The 7,868-nt window shown below is 36.9% G+C and overlaps 1 protein-coding gene across 4 annotated transcripts in view; it reads right to left on the bottom strand.

Moving 5' to 3' along the window:
• The window catches only part of OXR1 (oxidation resistance 1), a 567,726-nt gene that overhangs the window by 165,636 nt on the left and 394,222 nt on the right, over nt 1–7,868 (bottom strand). The gene's annotated exons all lie outside the window — the stretch shown is intronic.

Raw genomic sequence — 7,868 nt, 5'->3', positions numbered from 1 at the left:
ATCTTGGACTACTCCCCCTCTCCTATTTCTTTCTCCCATTACATTTCCCTTTTTTTCTATTGACTCCATTTTTACACCATATTTTATCTTTGAATTCAGCTTTCTCCTGTGCTTCAACTATAAAAGCTCCCTCTACCTGCTCTATTAACTGAGAAGGTTCATATGAATATTATCAGTGTCATTTTTCTGTGCAGGAATACATGCAGTTCCATCATCAAGTCCCTCTTATTTTCTCCTTCTTCAATCTCCATGCTTCACCTGAGTCCTGTATCTGAAGATCAAACCTTCTGTTCAGCTCTGGCCATTCCAAAAGGAACATTTGAAATTCCCCTGGTTCATTGAAAGTCCATCTTTTGCCCTGGAAGAGGACATTCAGCCTTGCTGGGTAGTTGATTCTCGGTTGCATTCTAAGCTCTTTTGCCTTCCGGTATTATATTCCAAGCCCTATGAGCTTCTAATGTAGTTGCTGCTAAGTCCTGTGTGATCCTGACTGCAGCTCCACAATATTTGAACTGTGTCCTTCTGGCTGCTTGTAATATTTTCTCTTTGACTTGGGAGTTATGGAATTTGGCTATAATATTCCTAGGGGTTGGTTTTTTGGTATCTCTTTCTCGGGGGGATCAATGGATTCTGTCCATTTCTATTTTGCCTTCGGCTTCTAGAATATCAGGGCAATTTTCCTGTAGTAATTCTTTGAAAATGATGTCAAGGCTCTTTTCCTGATCATGACTTTCAAGTATTCCAATAATTTTTAAATTATCTTTCCTAAGTCTGTTTTCCATATCAGTTGTTTTTTCAATGAGATATTTCACATTTTCTTCTAATTTTTCATTTTTTTGGTTTTGAAGTATTGATTCCTGATTTCTGGTAAATTCATCAATCTCCCTGAATTCTATTCTTTGTCTGAAGGATTTGTTCTCCTCAGAGAGTTTTCTTATCTCTTTTTCCATCTGGCCAATTTTGCTTTTTAAAGCATTCTTCTCCTCAATAACTTTTTGAACTGTTTTATCCATTTGACCTAAGCTGGTTTTTAGCATGCTATTTTCTTCAGCATTTTTTTGGATTTCCTTGACTAAGCTGCTGACTTCATTTTCATGTTTTTCCTGCATCTCTCTCCTTTCTTTTCCCAGTTTTTCTTCCAACTCCCTCATTTGATTTTCAAAGTCTTTTTTGAGCTCTATCATAGCCTGAGCCCAATTTCTGTTTTTCTTGGAGTCTTTAGATGCAGGAAGAGCTTGTGCTTCCTCATCTTCAGACTATTTTGATCCTTCTTGGGCTAATATGCAAAATATTTCTCAATGGTGTTTCTCTTATTTATCTGCTTGCTCATTTTTCCCAGCCTGAGCTTGGTTTGAGGGTGCTCCCTGAGCTTTTGGGATACTCCCACAAGGGTCTCAGTGTGTGAGGCTCTGTCCTCCCTCCTGGTCTGTGAATGACCACAAGCGCACCCCTCTGCCACGGGGCTGAGGTGGGGGGGTCCCTGCTGTTCTATTTGGGGGGGCCTAGACTGAAATCAGGATCTGAATGTGTTCAGAGCCCCACAGTCCTGTTCCAGGGGCAGAGGACAGAGCTCTGCAGTCTCTCTCTCTCTCTCTCTCTCTCTCTCTCTCTCTCTCTTCACTCCCCTCCCTGAGTTCAATGGGCTCATGCCCTGGGGGCTCCTGCTTACTGACTTCACCTGCTTCTGTTCCTGGATCTGGGCTGCCAAAAGACCATGTTGCTTGCTGTGTGCCCTGAGGGCTGGGCTTCACTTACTTGCTCTGGCAGAGGTACCCTGGCTGTTCCCCCAATTTGTGCCTGGTGCTCCCCGGAGTGTAGCTCAGGAGACTCCCCTGCTGGCTCCCAGTGCCCTGGGGCTGCCTCCGGGAAGTTGAAGTTCTTTTCCTCTGGTGGGCCACCCCTCTGGAGGGCCACCCCTCTGGCAGGCCGCCCCTCCGACGCCAGGGAGCAGAGCCTTTCTGCTCTTTTCCAGGTTACCTTGAGTAGGAGAACTGCCTCATTGGGTCCCTCTGTGGGTTCTGTCTCTCAAAAGTTTAGTTAAGAGTCCTTAGTTTCAAAGTTTTATGAGAGAACTTCTAAGAGACATTGCTCTCTTGTTGCCATCTTGGCTCTGCCCTCCTATCATCTTCCTTTTAAAGATGAGGAAACTGAGGTCCAGAACATTAAGTGACTTACTAAGGTTATATGGGCAGCAATGATCAGAGCTAATTGATAAAAATGCCTTTGAACTTAAAATTTAGTTTGGGTGGCTTGCTTAGACAAAGTGCTTTCTAGAATTGGAGTAAGAAGCTAAAATTCCGTGTTACATGTTTAACAGATGTGTGACCTTGGTCAAGTAACTTAAAATTTTTCAGTTTCAGTTTTTTTCATCTGTAAAATAGGAGAAATATACATGTGGTTGTTTTGAGAATTAAATGTGATCAAATATGTAAAGGATGCTTGCTCCTTGGAAGGAAAGCAGAGACATCACCTTTCCAACAAAGGTCCATATAGTCAAATCTATGGTTTTTCCAGTAGCAATTATGGCTATTAAAGTTGGATTATAAATAAGGTTGAGCATCACAAAATCAAAACCTTTGAATTGCAGTGTTGGGGAAGACTTTTGAAGAGTTCCTTGGTCAGAAAGTATAACACACCAGTCAATATTTAAAGAAATTAATTCAGGAAATTCATCAAAAGGTAAAATACTAAAATTTTGGCCACATAATATTAGAAAAGAGGAGATTCACTGAAAAAGACCCTGATATGGGGAAAGATTGAAGGCAAAATGAAAAGGAGATGGCAGAGAATGATGTGGATAGATAGTATCATGGAAATAATGAGCATGAATTTTGTTCAGATTTTGAGAGATAGTGGAAAACAGAAGGAACTAGTATGCTATGTTCCAAGGAGTCATGAAGAGTCAGAAATAACTAAATGACTGAATAACAACAAAAATAATGGTGCAAAATTAAAGTTCAACATAAATGTTAGATTTAATTATTATTTTTCTTTCTAATATTTTACTAATTCATTGTTAACCAGAAATCTAGTTCAATCATCACAGTTTACAGTTGAAAAAACTGAGGTCCCAAAGAATTATATAACTTATTTGAAGTCTCACACAAACACAGAGATTTGAACCCAGATCTTCTGATTCCAAATACAGAACACTTTGCTCTTTATCACACTATTTCTTTCTTTATTCATAGTATAATTAAAATACTTGATGCAATCTTCTCTCTCTCTTAAACTATTTGACCAAAGTCCATTCTATTATAATGTGTATCTTAGGAAGCAGGGTTTCTTTCAGGAACAAGGGTTCTCTACAATGACCACATTATAACTGAATAAGGGTCAGTTGTTCAAAGGTTTAGAATGACTGCTTGATATTAAGCATATGACTTTTGTTCAGACTTCTTTCCTAATTTATTCCATCTGGAATATGCAAGGCTGAATATTAAACAGTTCAAAATTAGGAACAGTTTTGCTCACAAATTTTGTTTTCTTATACTTCCCCAAATACTCCAAACTGCTAAACTGAAATCACTAAATAGCCATATAATTCAGATTATAAAAGTCATCCTTTGACTTTTATACAGAGCAATTAATTTTGTTTGTTTCATCTAGGAGAGAAAGTTCTAAAATGTAAACCTAAGGACAAGTTCTGACCACAGAAAAACAATTTTGAGTCACTGGGGTCACATTTGAACAGCCTGGGATTGCAATTTCATTCACCAAAGTCAGGCACTTTCTAAATATTGGCTCAAAGAGAATCTGCTTGAAAACCAAATTACTTTTTGGAAAGTAATGAAGGAACAGAAAGGAAACAGTAAAGAACCCAGATTTTGGTCATATATTTGAAGGGCTTTAATTGAATAGTTGCATATTAATAGCACTTGCTATTTGTAATTTTTTTGACTATTAGTATTACTTTTTTCTCTCATAATATTCCAAAGTAGTAATCATATCCTCCTTGAGAGCAGGGACCATTTCATTGTTTTTCTTTATAACCTATGTGCCCAGTCCAATGACTGGATTATAAGTGATGCTTAATAATAAAACTTGTTGTTTACCTTTATCTCCATTTTACATAGAATTATTCTGAATCATTTCCATTCAATTCTATAAATGTTTATTAAGCACCTATAATGTACCTAGCATGAGGCTAGTATACAACCCATCTTGTTCACCAGCCAGTGAATTAAATTAAGTAATATATTAAATGATACAGAAAGATTTCAATTAACCAGATGATTACTTTTTCCCTTTGATTGTTTTTGGGAGAAAGAGGCAAATCACAAGAAAACAAACAAAATTATCACTATTTAGTTAAGAAAAAACAGCATTATCTTTTATGTTCTAGTTAGAATATTCTACAAAAATTAAAGATATCCATGGGATCACAGATTTAGAGACAGAAGGAACTTGAACCTTATCTAGTTCAAGTCTTTTCTTTGAGTGATAGGAAAATGAAATAGAGTTAAACAAGTCTTCCCAAGGCCACAAAGCTAGTTAGTTTTATAACTGAGACTAGTCCCTAGGATTCCTGGGACCTTAATACAGGAGTCTCCCTGATGAGAACTCATGTTTTTGAGACAAGAAGACTTGAGTTCAAATTCTGATTCAAATAACTTGTTCCTTGGAGTCTCTGGGAAAGTCACTTAAACTCGCAGCCTTAGTTTCCCTATGTGTAAAATGAGAGGCTGGGACCCAATGATCCCTGAGGTCCCTTCCAATTCTGAATCTATCATCCTGTGATCTAACTTGATCTTTTCTTTATATTGAGGCTCCTGAGACACTACAAAGTTTCTGTTGTACTGAAGAGAGATTCATTTTTTAAGTCTGGAGATGTACTTTTTAGAATGATTTTCAATGAGACTCCATTCTTTTTTTTTTCAGAGGATTACCCCTCAATTGATCAAAAATTCAATTACAGAAATAAAACATCCTTTGAGAGGCAGTAGATAAAATGCTACCCAAAGGAGTCAGAAAGACCTAGGTCCTACCTCTAACATATTTTGGCAATGAGAACCTGCCCAAGTTATTAAACCCCCTTGCGCAACTTTCAAAAACTAAGTTGGAAAGAAGTTGCTGATCTGCATTAATGATGGAAATTTCCTCACAAACAGTTCTCCATATCAATGCAATCACATCTGTTCTCCTCACTCTATAAAACTTATTTGAAAACATTACCAGCAAAAAAAAAATTACCAGCATTCAAGATAACCTGAGGCTTTATGATATGACAAAGACTACTTCAGAATAATATAAAATTTGGACTGAAAACTAATATATAAATTCTAATTGAATTCACATGTTGAAAAATGTTATTAATATTGAGAGGAAACTCTATAATGGACTATTCCTTAGAAATGATAGATTATAGTTATATCCTATTTCAAGATTTTAGAAAGTATTTTTTCAAGAAAAATCCAATGCAGCAGGTGGTACAAATATACTTTGGTTGGAGGTGGGGAGAGAATTTAAATCTGTGGTTTCATCAATGAGGGTAACTCCCAGGGGGGAAATCAGTAGCACCAATTCCTCTATAACTTAAAAGTCTTGGAGACACTAAAAGATTTAGCCCATGGTCATAGAATCAGCATGGGTTAGGAGTAGCATTTGAACCAAGGTCTTCTGGACTCCAAAGTCAGCTCTCTATCCACTATGTTGGACTACCATTCCAAGTACTGTTCTAACCCATTTTTCCAGGGAAGGTAACTGAAGATTAGTAAAGTTAAGTTAGGTCACACTTTTAGCATAAGACTCAAATTTAGTTAAGTCTTTTGATTTCCAGATCTTTTCCTACCAGCTGTCTCTTTGCAAGATATGACATAAATAGTGTTGACCACTGACATAAATAAATAGGGAATAAAAATAAATCAACCACTACATGAAACGCCAGTGAATCAAGAAACAAAAGAATTAGTGAAATAATATAAAAGCATTAAAAATAACAACTTGGATAAGATAATAATCAATAATAAAAAGCAAAACTGGAGGTGACAGTGACCAAAATAATGACATTTGATGTTACAGTGGCATATACATAGCAAACTGGAAAACATAATCAGATATCGGATGCTGCATATAAATTAATTGCATCATGAAGTCAAAGGTGAGAGTGTAATATAAATTTCATGCTTTAAAAGACAGAAGTATCATAAATCTGCAGGAAATTAACCCAGAACATTGGAAGAAAATAAACTGGTATCTGCTCCTATACCAAGGGTATAAATGGTTGATCTTATCCCCATTCTTCATGCTCCTATATTCAGTTTTCCTAAATCCTGATCTTGCTTTTTGTTCTGTTCACCTGGAATGACTTCTTCTTTCCTCCAGGGCATAGGGAGAAAGGAGGGTTGCATACTCTAGAGACTGAGGACTAGATTCTCTATATCAAAATGTCACCAAAACCCTCTAATTGAGAGGCCTCATGGTAAACTGCATGTTCTTCACAGAAAACCTGTGCTCACAGATGTTAAGGAACAGTATGTCCTCAGGAGAGTAGCAGGAGGGACTGCTTGTGCAGAAACTAAAAAAAGATAAAAAGGAACAAAATGGGTCTCGTGTGCTATGCAGGTAACATGGTGTTTTCAAATCTTTACTGAAGCATGGCTTCAAAAGAGGATGGATATCAATGGGGGCAGCTGGAAAATCACAGCATCAGACTGAGTGGAAAGGAACACAGGTATCTTTCTTCAGGTAACCTTGGTCTTTTCATCAGTTTACAAATAGTAAGTCAATATTCAATTCAAGGAGGATTTATTATTAAGCACCCACTGTTTTCAAGGTAGGAGTAGCTAGGTGGCTCAGTTGATAGAGCACTGATCCTGGAGTCAGGAAGATGAGTTCAAATCCTACCTTAGATACTTACTAAATGTGTGACTCCGGGCAAGTCATTTCACCTCTGTTTCCCATAATCCATTAGAGAAAGAAAACCTTGCCAAGTAAATCCAGAGCCACAAAGAGTTGGACACCACCAAAAATTGTGAAGATTTAATGAGACTACATGAGCAAAGTATTATATAAACATTCTCATTATTGTCTCATTTATATTAATTTCTCCAAATAAACTAGAAGCTTCTTGAAGATAAGGAATATTTATTTTTTTGTTTTTGTAGGTCCATGTGTTTGGTATAGGGCCTAGCCTTAATAAATAAATGCATACTGATGTCCTACACAAGGAATGTTGATGTTGTTTGATGGATGCAATGTTACAGATATTTCTTATAACATTTTCAGAATTGCTTTCAGAGCTTTTGACTGATTCTTTTGAATTGCCTCACTAACATATTAAAAACTTCATCTTTTGGATAGTGGATTTATGTTTCAGAAAATGCCAAAAGTCATTTAGAGTCAACTAAAGGCCAGTTTTGCTGAGAACTGAGGGAAAGATAAATACAGATTTTCTTGTGTGGTTTATAACCTCATCCTGGGGTACATGTCATAGTAGGAGAACAGATTCCAGAGTCAGGAAGTTCTGGGCTCAAGGGCCATCTCTGCCACAAACAGAATCCCTATTAGAATGGATAATCTCCTGAAATAGTTACAATATTCAAAATCATATTGCTAGAGTGGAAACAATAACCACATTTTACCTAATCATTACTTTGTACAGTGTGAATCTGAATACATGTTACCATTTCAAGGAAGTCACACTAATTAGAACCTAGCTGTAATCAATTATGTGACTATGAGCAAGTCATTTAACCTATTAGAGTTCTAGGAACTGTTCTAAGACTACAAGATATAGAGAAGACATCAACCAAATTGTTCATAGGAGCTGCTCATCTGGGAATTTTCTATGTCAATGAAAACACAGTTCCAAGTCCCCATCACACCCTCACAACCAGTTCCGAAAAGAAGTACTTCCAAAAGAAGTA

This window comes from Macrotis lagotis, chromosome X (assembly GCF_037893015.1).
Source record: "Macrotis lagotis isolate mMagLag1 chromosome X, bilby.v1.9.chrom.fasta, whole genome shotgun sequence".
Classification (NCBI taxonomy): domain Eukaryota; kingdom Metazoa; phylum Chordata; class Mammalia; order Peramelemorphia; family Peramelidae; genus Macrotis; species Macrotis lagotis.
The sequence above is the reverse complement of the archived record's forward strand: the minus strand, read 5'-3'. Positions and strand labels throughout refer to the sequence as shown.